The sequence below is a fragment of the Rhinoderma darwinii genome, chromosome 4 (genome assembly GCF_050947455.1).
Source record: "Rhinoderma darwinii isolate aRhiDar2 chromosome 4, aRhiDar2.hap1, whole genome shotgun sequence".
NCBI classification, from domain to species: Eukaryota; Metazoa; Chordata; class Amphibia; order Anura; family Rhinodermatidae; genus Rhinoderma; species Rhinoderma darwinii.
The window spans coordinates 252,406,292-252,423,635 of record NC_134690.1 but is presented as its reverse complement, the minus strand read 5'-3'; the positions used below and the strand labels follow the sequence as shown (position 1 = coordinate 252,423,635).

The following is a 17,344-nucleotide window of genomic DNA, read 5'->3' as shown; positions in this document are numbered from 1 at the left end:
TGGCAGGGACTGTCTACAGGGATCAAGGACGAGCTGGCTGCTCGTGATCTGCCATCTACCCTGGACGATCTTATCTTACTCGCCTCCCGAGTTGACATGAGGATCCGGGAACGTTCCCAAGAGGTTCTCCGGGAGAGAGAACTTCCCAGGCTGGATTCTGCTGTCCCGCATTCCCCCTCAGTCATTCCACCAGAGGATTCGATGCAGAGGAATTATGTCAAGTTGTCTACCCAGGAGAGTCAACACAGATGCACTTCTGGACTTTGTCTGTATTGCGGCCGTGGAGGCCATATTCTGCGTCTGTGTCCCCAGAAGCCAGAGAGACCCCCTTGCCTAGGATTGGTTGGAGAGACAACCCTAAGTGGAACGGAACCTAACAGAGCATTCGGTTCCAAATTGACCATTCCTGTGACCCTAGTATCCGGCGACAGGACGCATCAAGTCTCTGCCTATCTTGACTCTGGCTCTGCTGAAAATTTCATCCAAAAAGAGCTTGTGGATCATCTTCAGCTGCCCACAGTTCCCCTGGAGACATCTTTGGCTGTTGCCTAAGTTAATGGACTGCCTCTGCCTGATCCCATCTTTTCTAAGACCAAGCCGTTGAAGCTCCAGGTTGGAGTCCTGCATTTCGAATTTATTTCTTTCCTTGTTTTGCCCAAGGCCATCAACCCTGTTCTACTGGGCCTGCCTTGGCTTCGACTACATGCCCCAATCCTGGACTGGAATTCTGGAGAGGTTCTCCAATGGGGCTCCAAGTGTCATGGTCGTTGTCTGTTGCAGATCCATCCGGTCGAGCCTTCTCTGCCTCAGTCGTTGGCGGGACTGCCTTCCCAATTTGCTCAGTATGCAGATGTTTTCAGCAAAAGGGAGGCTGAGACGCTGCCTCCACATCGGACTTATGACTGCCCCATTGAACTGGTTCCCAATGCCTCTCTTCCCCGTGGACGGGTATATCCTCTCTCCTTGCCAGAGTCTCTATCCATGTCGGCCTATATCAAGGAGAATCTGGAGAGGGGTTTCATACGAAAGTCTTCCTTCCCGGCTGGGGCTGGATTCTTCTTTGTTAAAAAGAAGGACGGATCCCTTCGTCCCTGCATTGACTACAGGGGCCTCAACCTGATCACAGTCAAGAACAAATACCCGTTGCCACTCATTTCTGAGCTGTTTGATCGCATACGAGGAGCCAAAAATTTTTCTAAGCTAGACCTGCGGGGTGCTCACAATCTAGTCCGGATTCGCCAGGGTGATGAATGGAAAACGGCTTTTAACACCTGGGACGGGCACTACGAATAACTGGTGATGCCCTTCGGACTGTGTAACGCTCCCGCAGTGTTTCAGGAGTTCGTTAACGATATCTTCCGAGATCTACTCTATGTCTATGTTGTTGTTTATCTCGATGTTATTTTGATTTTCTCCCCAGATCAGACGACTCATCGGAGGCATGTCCGTCAGGTACTACTACGATTAAGGGAGAATCATTTATACGCCAAGCTGGAGAAGTGCGTCTTTGAGAAGAGTTCTCTGCCCTTCCTGGGCTACATCATCTCGGATCTAGGCCTCAAGATGGATCCTGAGAAAGTGAAAGCTGTCCTGGAGTGGCCACGTCCTCAAGGCTTAAGGGCCATACAGCGGTTCCTGGGATTCGCCAATTTCTACCAGCAGTTTATTCCTAACTTCTCTTCTCTGACGGCCCCCATCTCGTCCCTTACCAAGAAGGGTGTGAACGCCAAAGTGTGGACTCCAGAGACAGAGTCCGCATTTATTAGCCTCAAGAGAGCCTTCACTTCAGCCTCGATCCTCCATCATCCTGACGTATCTCGGCAGTTCTCTCTGGAAGTGGACGCTTCCTCTGTTGGTGCAGGTGCACTTCTGTTACAGAGGAGCTCCAATGGAAAGGCAGTGGTATGTGGCTACTACTCAAGTCTGTTTTCTTCTGCTGAGCGCAATTACTCCATTGGAGATCGGGAGCTACTGGCCATCAAATTGGCTCTGGAGGAGTGGAGACATCTTCTAGAGGGCGCTGCTCACCCGATCCTGATCTTCACCGACCACAAGAACCTCACCTACCTTCAGTCTGCACAACGACTGAATCCCCGTCAAGCCAGGTGGTCGCTGTTTTTCCCCCGTTTTCAATTTCTGCTCCACTACCGTCCCGTGGACCAGAATGTGAGGGCCGATGCCCTGTCCAGATCGTTTGAGACGGAGGACACGGTGGAGTCCCTTCAGACTATCATAGACCCGTCCTGCGTTGTCACCGCTTATCCTCTGCAGATTAGAGACATCCCTCCTGGGAGGACGTTTGTTCGGTTGGCAGACAGGAGAAGAATTCTCCGCTGGGGACACAGTTCTAAACTGGCTGGGCACGCTGGTGTCCGTAAAACCCGAGACCTGATTGCTCGTCACTTCTGGTGGCCCACGCTACCTAAAGATGTTCTGGACTTTGTTTCTGCTTGCATGGTGTGTGCCTCTAACAAAGTGACTCACACCAAGCCTGCCGGCCTGCTTCAACCTCTGCCTGTACCCAGTGCCCCCTGGCAGCATATCGCGATGGACTTTGTCACAGACCTTCCTCACTCAGCAGGATGCAACACCATCTGGGTGGTGGTGGAACGGTTCTCTAAGATGGCACATTTTATCCCGCTGACCGGCCTACCTAGAAATACCTAGAAATACCTAGAAAAAAACAATGCAAGCATGCAAGAGTGCAAGCATGGAGAAAACATACAAACTATGTGTATCATGCAGTAATAATGTTGTCATCAAGGCTCATGCTCAGTTTTTCTTTGTCCTGATGGTTCATGTTCTGAAAAACCAATGAACAATTCCAGGGAATGTTTGGATGTTATGTCCTGTCAGATCATTGTTTGACAGTAAACTTAGACGTGTGAGAAAAATAGGTGAACAGTTAAGACTATAAACACAGCATGCTTCCTGTTTAGTCACAGATTTTAGATGTTGGGAAATGACTTACCAGAAAATATGTAATTTCCCTTGCCTAGTGTTTTACATATATTGTATGGGTCAGGGAAAAAAGATATTCAATCCTGGAACATCACCAAGGAGACTAGGAATCTGACATTTATCACTCCCTCACTCAAAGTTTTTAAAAACACACCAAACTATAATACTGTAGATGCAAGAGAAAAATAATAACTGCATAGAAATGAATGGCCAGTGGAATACTTGCTCAACTGAACTTTATATGCCGCAGCTAAAGTAAAATTATCATAACCTTTCAGGGTCGGATCAAGATATGTGGAAAAAATACGCCTTACTATGCCTAAACAGTGCCTTATTTCAACAAACATATCTACTGCATATGACATACATGCCCTTGAATTTGTATTCTTCACACCAGGCGCTTGCATTGTGAGGACAAGGTGCTGGAGGTCTCTAGAAAGACAATTATTCTTATAATGTGGCCCTGGTAATCACTATGTTTTATGTCAACTGTCATATCTAAAGGCCTTTTTACACAGGCCAATGATCGGGCAAATGAGCGCTCGCACAAACACTCGATCCCAATCATTGCTCTGTGTAAACAGGGTAGCAATCAGCCGATGAACGAGCAAACGCTTGTTCATCAGCTGATCCCAATTTTTATGCAACCAAAAAAATGGTCGCTTCTCAGCAGCACATTTCCTTTTGTCCCCATACTTGCAATTTTTGCTCTGTTTAAATGGAGCAAACGAGCGCCAATTGGCGTGCTTTATTGACGATCGACGCTCGTTTAATGGGCCCGTGTAAAGGGACCTTAACTGATTTGCAACCATTTTCCTAATCTAATTCTATGGTAGGACAACCACTTTGGATATAATGTCAGGCCTGAAGATCTGCCTTAAAAAATTATTAAGCACCTTGGCAGATAGTCTCGATTAAAAGACTAGCTTCTTCTGTATATAGCTCCTAGGCAGACCTATGTGTTTTCATTGTTACAGACTATAAGCAAATGCACATAAGCAAGAAGTAGGGGACAGATTAAAGGGAATATGACTGCAGGATCAAACTACACAGGTTTTTTTTTTTTTTTTTAAATCAATAACCATGAAGACCCGTAGTAATTTTTTATAAATGCAATGGAGCAATAAAAAAAAAAGTCTGCAGAGGTGTGAATAGCCTTTAATTTAAACTATGGCCAAGTGGCAATTTTGCCTTCAGTTGAAGTAATGTGAGACAAACTGTTTGCTAGAAACATACTTCCTGACAATCTCAAGTAAACCCGCAACCAGTCTGTCAGACATAACTCAAAGCTAAATTGGCAGTCATACCTTTCTTCATATAAAGCTGAGATATTTATTAAAAGCTCATTTTGAATACATGGCATATGGCTAGGATATACCATCACTTTTTAATTGGTGAGGGTCCGACTGCCAGCACCCCCCACAATCCCTTCAGGTTTTTTTTTCATACATAGTGGCTCTCACCGCCACCTGCTTTGCAGTGAACTAAAACACAGCTCCATTCACGTGAACGGTGCCCTACTGCAGGTCCTTGCACAGTCAATGGCCAGGAGCGTCGCTGTGTATGGCGAAACTTTGAAAGGGATGCATTATTAAACAGCGCTGCAGTCTTCCTTCTCAGTATTGAGGGGCGCCCCAGCAGATATATATGCCATGGCTGTCTGTGATGGAATACCCATTTTAGGTAAACAACACCATTATTCCAGACTTGAAATAGTGCAATCCAATAGTCTATGAAAGGGATGCAAGATACATAACTTATTAAGCTATAAATTCTCAGTTTCTTTCCCACATAGGTGAAGGATGCAGCTGTCATTTCCACTTCACATTGGCTGCTATGTCATTTGCTGGCAGTCACAAATCTCAGTGGATTACTTAGTCTCCAGCAAGGTACTGTTGACTAGAACTGAAATAGTACGTGTCTTTGTCCTGAGCGAAAAAATTGGCATGATTGTATTCAGTTATATCATAAAATAATGCCACAAAATAGTATCTGGAGGTTTATAAACAGAGCGTCTAACTGTTGTTGCCCTCTTGATTGAAAGTTTATACGATTTATTTCTAGTTGAGAGTAAATCATACCCAGACTTCTTTAAATGTTAATAAGATCATAAGAATGGGCTTCTCAACAGCTGTACAGACATTTATAACTCCCACAAAATCCTTTTTAGCTGAACTGTAAAGCGATGCGGAATATGTTGCCACTGTATGATGCTGGCCAATTCAAGGTCATCTGTTAGAGGTGGCATTATGATTGTCTATGAACATCTAACATCTTGCAGCTTTGGCTCTTATACATTAAAGGAGTTGTCTGTATTGGAAAACCTATTACATGTTTCAGAGTTAATAGAGGGTAGTCACTCATTCAGGACCTCTTTTAATTATCTGGAGCAGAGAGCTGTTACAATCTATCTCTCGGGAGGACCTAGCACATTTGTGCATTACACATTATTGACATCCCATTGATTTCAATGGGCAACATGTAATGCTTTATTTCCCCTGTAGTGGTGCTGCAGGAGAATTGAATACATGCTATTGAGTACCCCCTTCCGATTACAGCTGATCGCTGGGGTCCCAGCTTATTTTTGGTGGACCATGACCACAAGAGGAAATTGTAAAAAAATGGCTGTGGATTGCAAAAATCGAATGTATATGAGCAGTTTTATGTGCATTTTCTTAATAGAAAGTAGACGTTAAGGAACTGATCATTTGGGCATTTAGTCCCCAAGGGTCTATTCAAAAAATGCAAATGATAAATGGTGCTCAAATACATTGTTGTAACTGATCTCAAGTTTATCATGACTCTGATGGGTGGTAAAGCCCAGGAATTAGATGACTCTTTGCCCACCTCTTGCAGTAGTGTTAATAAGTAGCTTGTCAGCTTTGCGTGGTAGACAGTCTGCAAGTTCTGTGTACACAGTCTGAAAAATCGATGCAATTGTTTCCTTTTTATTTTTATTCAGGAACCTTATAAAAGTTTGAAAATGTTCTTTGTAAATGTTGAATATAGGACATTGGAAATCTTGAAACCTGCCAATTAAAGGTTTTTTCTTCTTCACAAACCACGTTTTTATCCTATCCACGGAATACAGTTTCCCTTGTTCCTCCTCACTACAATGATCGCAGAGAGGAGTTTTGCAGGAAGTGGTGGTTGAGCATGCCGCTCCATGCAACTAAGTAAGAAAGTAAAACAGAGAGGGTTTTTGCAACTTGAATAGAGTTGACAGCCATTCCATATAAATTCCTTCTCATCATAATAGTAGTGAGGAGGAACAGGGGACTCGGGACCCCCTTACTGGTGACCGGTGGTGGTCCCAGAGGTGTGGCCCACAGCGATCTTTCACATGATCTAACATTTATCACCTATTCTATGGATAGGCGATAAATGTGGTTTGTTTAAAACCCCTTAATATCACACCTCATTTATAAGGGAGAGGACATAACAATTCATATTTGGACATAACTGTGTAGATGACAACTTTAAAGTTTTAATTGTTTACTTTTTACCAAGTGAAGTATTTTGTACCACTGCTTGTGAAGGCAAATTTTCTTTGGCTTATATAATAGCTTTGTAAGATGCTACCCAGGCAGTATATGGCCCTCACAGATGGTGTGTCCAATTCTAACTTAACTGATTGCTGACACAGGACGAGAATGCTCGTCCTGAGCGGCGAGTACTTGGCGCATTAGGACGAGCATTCTCGACCTGTGTGACAGCCGTCTGTGCGCGTGATCGAGAGCGGGGCAATGGCTGTAATACACAGCCACGGCCCCGTTTTGACAGCGGAGAGAAGAAAAACATCTTCTCTCCGCCGTTAACCCTTTGAATGCCGCGATGACAGCTGATCGCGGCGTTCAAGGAGAGGGGACTGAACTTTGATCGCGTCACAGAAGATAACTGTGACGCGATCAAAGCCCATAACTTGTATAGCCAGACAGCCCAGGGTCCATTGAAGGACCCCAGGGCTGTCTGAACATATTTCCTGTTGTTAGGGCATAGTGAGGTGTGCCCTAACAACTGCCTGTGTACTATCAGTACAAGCTAATGTACTGGCATATAGATCTATGCCAGTACATTGCAGTTACAAAATAAAAATAAAAATGATAAATCCCTTTAAGGGATTAAAAAAAAAAATTAAAATGAATGTAAAAAAAGTTAATGATAAATAAATAAATAAAAAGTAAAAAAAATACACAGAAACACACATTTTTTTATAATAAATAAACTTTTTAAAATATAAGTCCCAAAACATGAAATAATTTAGACATATTTGGTATTGCCACGACCGTAACAACCTGTACAACAAATGTATAACCTTATTTATGATGATTGGTGTATAGTGTAAAAAAAATATTATTAAAACTGATGCGGAACTGCTTTTATTCTGCATTTTCGCCAAAATAAAAATGTATAGAAATTAAACGATAATGTATTTGTACCACAAAATGGTACCTACATAAATTACAACTCGTCCTGCAAAAAACAAAGTCTCATACAACTACGTCGTACAAAAAATAAAAGAGTTATGAGCGTCGGGATGCAAAGAGGGAAATATAAAAAAAATAGTTCTGTCCTCAAGGCCAAAATTGGCTATGTCCTTAAGGGGTTAAAAGAGGGTGTCATACTGTGCCAATACTCTTAAATGTAATTACTTTGCATCACATTTTAGGTTGTAGTTTAGTGTATATTGTACATGTATACAGATGACTAATGCAGTCTACAGCTTGTTGCTAGGTGACTACTGTCTGAAACCTGTGGACTTTGAGACATAGATTTACCTTTGTTTTTGGGTTCGGTAGGTATACATCCTCCACCTTTTCTAAATATGATAATGACATTACCCATAATCATACTTAAAAATAATACTCTTCTCCCTATTCAAGCCGCATTGTAGATGATTGGGATTGATGTTGCACACATTTTCTAGCTTTCCTGCAGGCAGGGGAATGTGCAGAAAAAATATGACGCCTATGTCTATATTTACACAACAGATAGTGTATCTATGTTACGTTGGAAATAAAAGGGCATTATTCATCTGCAATTCATCAAATATTGTCTATATAATCTTCAATGTTAGATTTACCACTACACAGGACGGGCTCCTCTTCTACAGTGTGTAGGTTAGGGAAAAAAGCGAGTAAGTGAAGTGGAGTGACACATACCAACAGTATTAGATTACACACAGCAGTTATTATAGTCTGTAAACATGGAGACACATAGATCTGCATAAGAGCTATATACACAAAACGGTAGGATTTAAAAAAAAAGTTAATACTAAGTTATTTTCTTTTTTTAAATTTTAGGTAATAACAAAAAATGTATATAGCCTTCATCTGTACATGGATGACCCTGGATATTTTGAAGTTACTACAAGTAAATTCTAAAAGGTTAATAAAGTGTGAAGTATTGAGCTCGAAGCTTATTTGAAGCCTACAAAGAAAAGTCTTAGCAAACATTTGTTAAACTCAGATGGAGTGATTTGTACTTGATTAAAATTCAAAGCAGATATCAGTTCACCGTAGATTGGTCTCAAGTGCACCCAATTGTAGCTTAAAGTGTGAAGTTGTTTTCAAACCTAGAAATATCTTTGCCATGTAACAATGATTTATATTTGTTTATTGAATATATTATACTCTTAGGCCAGTAGTTTAATAATTGAGCTTTATACAACGAACATTTTAATGAAAACGTTTGTGAAACATGCCAAGAAATATTGTAATTATTACATTTTAACTGTGACTTGTTTATAAACCAGGGAAAAGAGAGAAGTAAAACATTGTCTTCAACAAACATAAAATACCTCCAACTAAGCTTACAGAGATCTATACCATTTATTTATTTCTATTAATGTAATACATTGGTTGGGAATCCCACTTTAGAGCTCCCATTCTTGTATCTTTAAAGAAGGGTCCAGCGATCATGATGTGGTGACCCCTTCGCTGTCACTTGCCTTCTAAATCTGAAGAAATGTAGTTAATTAATTTAGAACTATGTTAGCTTTAAACCTGTTTAATATTGTTGGACAATGCATTATGAATACATTCATGGGATATCAAATAGTAATAGCTTAAATCTGGCATATTATAATGATATTTTGTCTTCCTAGATATCATTGCTGTATGATTAGTTACTGGCTGTATTCACATGGTGTATGAAGGAAGCCATAGACACTAGATTGGCCCACAGGTATCTGGTGCCTGGATATCAATAACAATACCTATCTTTAATTGGTCATTATTTCCTCTGAGATCAGTCCTCTGTAAGCGTCCGATAAGGCCCATACACGTCATCTGTCTTTGGGTTCATTATGTCTTAAAGGCTATGTCCACCTTTGAAATATATATATATATGTATATATATATATATATATATGTGTATATATATATATATATAAAAGAATGCAGTGTGTTTGGTGAAACTTTCTAAATACTTTATATTAAAAAATATTTTTACTTTTTGAGTACAGCTGCTTTGTATCCTGTAAACAGAGCAGCTGTATCTAGCACTGAAACCTATATCTGTCAGGTCCGCGGGACTGACGGGTTTAATGTCAGCAGGTGACGTGTCTCTCGCAGGATCTAGCTGTTATCGATCACATCTAAATTCACAACTGATCACTTAACCCATCAGTGCCGCTGACCTGATGGCTTCAGGCCTTAGCACACGATACAGCTGCTCTGTATACTGTATAAAGAGCAGCTGTATCTCAAAAAGTTAAAATATTTTTTAATAAAAAGTATTTGGAATGTTGCACCAAACACACTGACAGACATTTTTATTAAAATAAAAAAATATTTTTAAAGGGGTACATAGCCTTTAATGCAATAAAAATCATCACTGCTCTAGATATTTTGAGCTGATGTTTTTGGGCTTGTATGAACTACCATCCTTAATTCTTGCCATGCTTTTTTAAATGGGCTTAAGTCATGTTGTTACATGGCGAGTGATTCTTGTGTCACATAATATCTGGTGGTTGCATTTATCCACTGATCTGGGAGATTTCATGTGTTCTTTATTTAATCTCTTCACAGACTATTATTGGCTATTTTTATAAATGGAGCTAGTATTTGATATAATCATAGGGCTGAATATTATTGAGGTTAAGTATTTCCTACAAGCAATATATATGGAGTTTGTCAGATACAGAGACCAATGTTTATTTCTACCTTGAGAGACCACGTGCTGTATGAACAGATTACCTGATGTAGAGAACATGTCAGAAAGTTCTCCAAGATTAGACTACATTAATCTCCTTAGAATGAGTCCCACATGTTTATGGCATGTTGTGTAAACTGAAAACATAGAATCTCACATTGTAAAGCCAAACTGAGAAATGGCTAATTGAGATAGACTTTATTGCTTCTTACAGCTTGTAGAACTTCCAAGGAAAATGAAGTTATTACAGAATGGGCACATTTTGGGCTGGAGATGCAGAGAGAGGGTGTATCTAGGCAGCTGCAAGCCACACCATTGTAAGATTAACATAATGACAGTAATTCTGGAGGGGTCTTATAATTTGTAGAGGGCCAGATGTCCATCTGTCTAGCTTCGCTTGAATTCTCTGAGGTTACCATTTTTGGGTATTGTCTTTATAAATTTACACAACTACCCATTATGTTAACAATTAATCTATTCATGTGCAGACTCGCCCAGTTCTATGATGTCTTCAGAAAACTGCATCAAATAATATAAGTAATCCTGCTATTCCATGACACTGACCCTATAAGACATATTTGCTGCATTTATAAAAAAAAACACAGCACAGGCAAAGTGCAAGCAGGCATTAGTTATGCTGGACCCAGTTTTCCCTTACCAACTGAGATCTGGGTTTTTTCGGTTTTTTTTTACCAAAACTATGAAAAGTTAATGAGTAAACATTACATTAACCCAGAAACTGACCCCATGATTTTCTATGAGACTTTTTTTCTGAAGATGTTTAACATAATCCCCAGTACGAAAAATGAAGAAAGGACAAACAGATTTAAAGGTTAAGGATGTTTTATATGGAATGAATCATTGTAGTTACTGATGATAAGATGGAGTCAGACAGATGCCTCTAGTACTTTCCGGTAGCACATTCACCTGCTTTTCTCCCATGTCCTTGCTCTTATTTTCTATACAGCATATGCCCATTCAACATTCACACATAACCATCTTGTCAAAAAGGATAAGCTCAAAGCCGTGATTCATTTCCTCCAAAGGTTAAAAGTGACATAGACAGTAAAAAGTGAATGAAAAGAATCAGTGGACTGTAATTTGTAAAAATCGCTAAAATAATTCCAATGTCTTGATTTTTTTTTAATAGAATCACATTCTACAAGTACTGATTACAGAGACTATGTGGGCAACAGACCCATTTATGAAGTAATCATTGTATATTACATCTTGCTGGCATGGTGATCAGCAGTCATTGTATTATACATAAGTCACTCTACTAGTTTGGCTTTACACTGACAATTATTGCTTTAAAACACTTTCTTTACCGCAACCATTTCCATATAAACATCAATGCACATATGAAGGAGCAGATTGTTTTAACATTACTAGTAAGAGGGATGGAGCCATAGCCACCATTGATAATTACAGTGAAAGTGCCCAGACCAGAGCAGAGAAGGCTATAATCCACTATAGTCCAGAGACTACGCATAGTATATAATAATAATAATAATAATAATAATAATAATAATAATAATAAAGTGACTGAAAAATGAATCAAAAAGGGAAAAAATAAATATATATACATGGGAAGCAGGTTTGGCGGTAAAGAGAAATTTTGGGGCACAGTCTGCACACCTTCAGGGGGCACTTCCTACTAGTTAAAGATTGTGTTTGTTTCCAGAACTGTTCCTATGGAAAAATGAATGTGGGAAAAGCACAAGGATTTTTTTTTCTAGTTGAGTTTAATAGGAAAACATTTTTTGAGACACATAGAAAAAAAATAATTATTCAATGCAAGCAAAACACTATATAAAATCATTCTAACTAGTGCAACATTAATAGGAAAAAAGAAAGGTAAGATATAACAATATAACAAGTTAAAGAAATGATCCTAATCTATGACTTTTAGCCTAATAGTTCTTTAAAATGCATTAGCATGTAATGGTGGGTCTAGATGCTGGAAATGTAGTATGACATGGGGATCATTCAAGTAACTTGGGACAGTTAAGTACCTGGTCAGGCCAATTCCGCCGGAGGGAGAGAGACATTGTTTTTAAAGGTGGCTCTCTACTCTGGCTGACATGGGAAAGGGGGGGGTGGGGGGTCCTTGAATGATCCCGTTGTCATACTACATTTCCATGGCGGCAGCCTGTTTCAGCATCTAGACCTACCATTAGGTGCTAAAGCATTTGACTAAAATAACTATTAGGCTAAAAGTCATAGCATAGGACAATTTCTTTAACATGTTAACTTGTTCCATATATGATGTGCACATGCCTTAGTTGGTCACATGAACAGAAGTTGTCTTGAGAGGAAACTCCTTGAATATAGAACGGATAAATGATGTATCTTCTTCACATGCACTACTCTTCCAGTCCTCCATATACTGTACTATTGTATGCCATTACCTTGTTTAGAAATATATTATACAGCTTTACAAGATTTCCAGAATTACATTAGCTAAATTCTGGTTATATTTTTTTATTTTGGTGTTTTTAGGAAATATGCAGAGTAAGCTTTAAAATAATTAAAAACACTCAGTTTCCTAAACAGCATTAGGATTAATCAATAAATCACTTATGTGAATTATTTGTGCCCCCTATCACATGATTTGTGAGTATGTGTCCTTGGAAGATGTATTTTTTTATTTATCAAGGTATCCTTATAGTGACCAAAGAGAATCATCATTACATTGACAGGATTTTTTTTTTCTTTCATGTAACAAGTTCTATTCATCAAACAATACATTTAAAGTCAGTTCACACTGAGTTCTTTTACAGGTTTTTTGACGTGGAAACCGCGTTGGAAAACACGCCAAATAATGGCCAAAAATGGCTCCCATTGATTTCAAGGGGAGGCGGAGGCGGTTTTTCCCACGAGCGGAAAAACCGTCCCGCGGGAAAAAGAAACGACATGCCCTATCTTCGAGCATTTACGTCTCTGACCTCCCATTGACATCAATAGGAGGCAGAGAAAGGGTATTTCGCTGCGTTTTTGCCCGCGGCGCTCAATGTCCGCAGGCGAAAAACGCAGCTAAACACGCGGCAAACGGCGTGCAAAAAACTCAGTGTGAACATACCCTAAGGGGTTATGCACATCACAGATTGCTAGGATATGCCATCACTTTGTGATTGGTGGAGGTCTGACTGCTAGGACCAGGGCCGGCCTTAGGATAGATGGCGCCCCGTGCGAAATGATCTTTCGGCGCCCCACCCCACCATTAAAAAAAAATGCCCCATAAAAAAATTATAATGCCCCTTTAGTGCCCCCATAAAGTATAATAATAATATTTAATAATATAATATATTACAACCCCTTCAAGGACACAGTATTTTGTCCTCTAATTGTGCCCACAGTATTATGCCACCTGTAGTACCCCTACACAGTAAAATGTCCACTTAGTGGCCCCCACATAGTAAAGTGCCCCTCTGTAGTTTTTGCCATACAGCCTTCCTGTAGACAGTGCAATACAGTCCCCCACCTCCCCCTTGTAGACAGTGCCCCCAAAAAAGCACTACACTCGTAGGGTATGTTTACACACGTTTTTTGTAAGGCAAAAAAATCTGCCTCAAAACGCCTTCAGGAACTGACAGCATTGTTTGACCTTTTTTTATGTTTTTTCTTAAGCCGTTCAAGCTAATGCAAAAGACGCAGGCAAAAAAGCTCAGAACGGGTGCCGCAGGTATTTTCTACCTCCTATTAATTTCAAATGAAGGTCAGAGGCGGAAACCACTTGAAGACCATCAGCCCCCCACTCACAGTAAAATGACCATCAGCCCGCCACTCACAGTAAAATGACCATCAGGCCCCCCACTCAAAGTAAAATGACCATCAGCCCCCCCACTCACAGTAAAATGACCATCAGCCCACCACTCACAGATTCCCCCTGTAGGTAGCGCCACACAGCCCCTTGTAGGTAGCGCCACACAGCCCCCTTGTAGGTAGCGCCACACAGCCTCCTTGTAGGTATCGCCACACAGCCCCCTTGTAGGCAGCGCCAGACAGCCCCCTTGTAGGTAGCGCCACACAGCCCCTTGTAGGTAGCGTCACACAGCCCCCTTGTAGATAGCGCCAAACAGCCCCCTTGTAGATAGTGCCACACAGCCCCCTTGTAGATATCGCCACACAGCCCCCTTGTAGATAGCGCCACACAGCCCCCTTGTAGATAGCGCCACACCGCCCCCTGTAGAGAGTGCCACACAGCCCCCTGGTAGGGAGCGCCACACAGCCCCCTAGTAGGGAGCGCCACACAGCCCCCTGGTAGGGAACGCCACACAGCCCCCTGGTAGGGAGCATCACCCAGCCCCGTGGTAGGGAGCGCCACACAGCCCCCTGGTTGGTAGTGCCACACAGCCCCCTGGTTGGTAGTGCCACACAGCCCCCTGGTTGGTAGCGCCACACAGCCCCCTGGTTTGTTAGCGCCACACAGCCCACAGCCCCCTGGTTGGCAGTGCCACAATGCCCACAGCCCCCTGGTTGGTAGTGCCAAACAGCCCACAGCCCTCTGTTTGGTAGTGCCCCACAGCCCACAGCCCCCTGTTTTGTAGTGCCCCACAGCCCACAGCCCCCTGGTTGGTAGTTCCACACAGCCCACAGCCCCCTGGTTGGTAGTGCCACACAGCCCACAGCCATCTGGTTGGTAGTGCCACACAGCCACCTGGTTGGTAGTGCCACACAGCCCCCTGGTTGGTAGTGCCACACAGCCAATAGCCCCCTGGTTGGCAGTGCCAGACAGCCCCCTGGTTGGTAGTGCCAGACAGCCGACAGCCCCCTGGTAGGTAGTGACACACAGCCCACAGCCCCCTGGTAGGTAATGCCACACAGCCCACAGCCCCCTTGTAGGTAGTGGCACACAGCCCACAGCCCTCTTGTAGATAGCGCCACTGTAGCTCCCTGAAGGAGCGGAATCCCCGTGTGACTGGGGATTCTGCTCCTGGAGCGCTCCTTGATGTCTCTGTCCATATATGGACAGTGACATCAGGGGAAACTCCTGAAGCGGAATCCCCGCCCACAGCATTGCCGACGCTGTGACCGGGGATTCCACTCAAGGAGAAGCTCCTGTCGTCTGTATCCATTTATGGACAATAACGTCATTGGCTTCTCCTGGAGTGGAATCCCTGGTCACAGCATCTGCAACGCTGTGGACATGGATTCCGCTGCAGGAGTTTCCCCTGATGTCACTGTCCATATATGGACAGAGACATCAAGGAGCGCTGCAGGAGCAGAATCCCCGGCCACACAGGAATTCAGCTCCTTCAGGGAACTACAGTGGCGCTAGTAGATAGCAGAGCAGGGAGATACCTCCCTGCTCTGCTGTAGTGTCGTCGCTACCGCTGTAGCAGCCGCAGCGGCTGCTAGGGGCGCCACCGCCCTCATGCCCGGTGTCGCCGCTAGCAGCTGCTATGGCTGCTACAGCGGTAGCGACGGCCACTAAGTGAAGAAGCGCCGAAATGCAACTGCTGAGTCGCCAGGCCCGCGCGCTTCTGAAAAAAAGCAGGGGAAGGGAGCCAGCGCAGCGCCCCTTTCACCTGCTGGAGTGATGCGCCCTGTGCGAAGGCACAGGTCACACACCCCTAAGGCCCGCCCTGGCTTGGACCCACTCAATCTTAAGACTGAAGGGGCCGCAACGTTACTTTAGTGCTAAGCCTCCTTCAAAGTTTTTCCTCTTCAAAGGTTTTACCAAAGCAGCTCCCTATTATCATATGGATATGGACTCTGTCATGACAGAAGGTATCAAAAGCTCCTCCAGCATCCTTGCATTTTCTCTATGTCTTACATCTAGTCTCCTCTTTAACTAAAAACCTTAAACTTAGACTCTTTTATTCAAAATTCTATTTTCCAGACATCGACCATCCAAAATCTTTGTTCTTTTTCATATTTTAACCTTTATTCTGTATTTACCATTCTCAAATATGCAACTCCTGTAGTGCCTTTTTATATTTGTAGATAACACTGATATTTGTCATGCACTATTTAAGGAAACCTTTACCTCAGTATTTGTAATGTGTGTGTTTCTGAAACTGCTCAGTCTTGTGCAGTTGTACATCTGGGCTTTCCTTTTTTTCTGGTTAAATCCAGTTTGTAATCTTCTCTCAAGTGAACACCCCGGTCTGAAATCTTCAGTTTCATGGTAGTCTGACCCATGGAATAGATCTTAATTTTGTTAAACAATTGGCCAATGGGTTTCTTCAGAAAGCTGTTTAGATTGAATAAGGAAGGGCTAAAAGAGTTTACTATTAGGACACTGGAGTAATGGCTGCTAAAAAAGGATCTTGTCATATGTAAATAATAAATTATATAAAACGGTATTAGTAAAATAAATGTAATTTTATGTTTGATTTATTTTACATATTACGATGCTTCACTTCTTCTGGATGTAACCTTTGTAAGTGTTAATTTTCAGATGTTGCTATGAAGAAAGAGGTCAGAAATGACTGATGTGGAGCCTGTGGTCACAGATTTTGCAGCATCGGGAAGATCAGGTCGCCGCAATGCCTTACCAGACATATTGGGTTCTCCCGCAGGAGCTGAGACCTCAGATCTACCACAGAAATTAGCGGAGCTCTGTGTATCTCAAGGTAATTATTTTAATACAAAGCAAAATGATAGGATATTACACTTACAAAAATGTACATTATCTTTATAAAGGACCTATATGTACACTTACAGGTCCCTTCCCCCTTCATTTATATACCTCACACAAAACTGATAGTACTTGGCAATGTTAACTTACCTGGGGTCCTCACATATTGTTTGTTGGAAGGAAAACATTTGGAAGCAGCTTTATAACTGTGTATAGGTCTAGAAAGTGTTAAAAATTTGCCACATTTTGGCGCAAATTAGCAGTTTGGTACTAAGTTCTGTTGCAAAATAAGCTAAATCAAAAGTGATATAAGGAAAAGAAGTGTATCTAACCGTTCATGAAAGATGTGCCAAAATTCTCACGCAGCAGGCATCACTGATAAATTTGTTGTTTTTTGTGCCTGCCTGGTCTAAGTTTTTGCTGTCTAATGATTAGAATGAATGAGCAAATGTGCGCCATTGATTTACTTTTTATTTGCTTTTTCCTCCAAGCTTGCTTCAAATTTGCTTCAATTTTACCTATGTGGTGACAAAAACATAAATGCCAACGTGAAGTCTAATCTGTCTTGTGGAAAAAAAAAAAAGATCAGTAGTCATTTTTATATATATATACACACATATATATACAGTGAAGGAAATAAGT

General features: G+C 41.8%; 1 long non-coding RNA gene across 1 annotated transcript in view; it reads left to right on the top strand.

The window, feature by feature from the left end:
* LOC142761082 (uncharacterized) overlaps positions 1 to 16,555 on the top strand; it is a 96,817-nt gene extending 80,262 nt beyond the window's left edge. Inside the window, exon 3 of the long non-coding RNA XR_012883498.1 lies at positions 16,523 to 16,555. This is a non-coding gene — a long non-coding RNA (uncharacterized LOC142761082). The remainder of the gene's footprint in view (positions 1 to 16,522) is intronic.
* Positions 16,556 to 17,344: the final 789 nt, after the last annotated feature.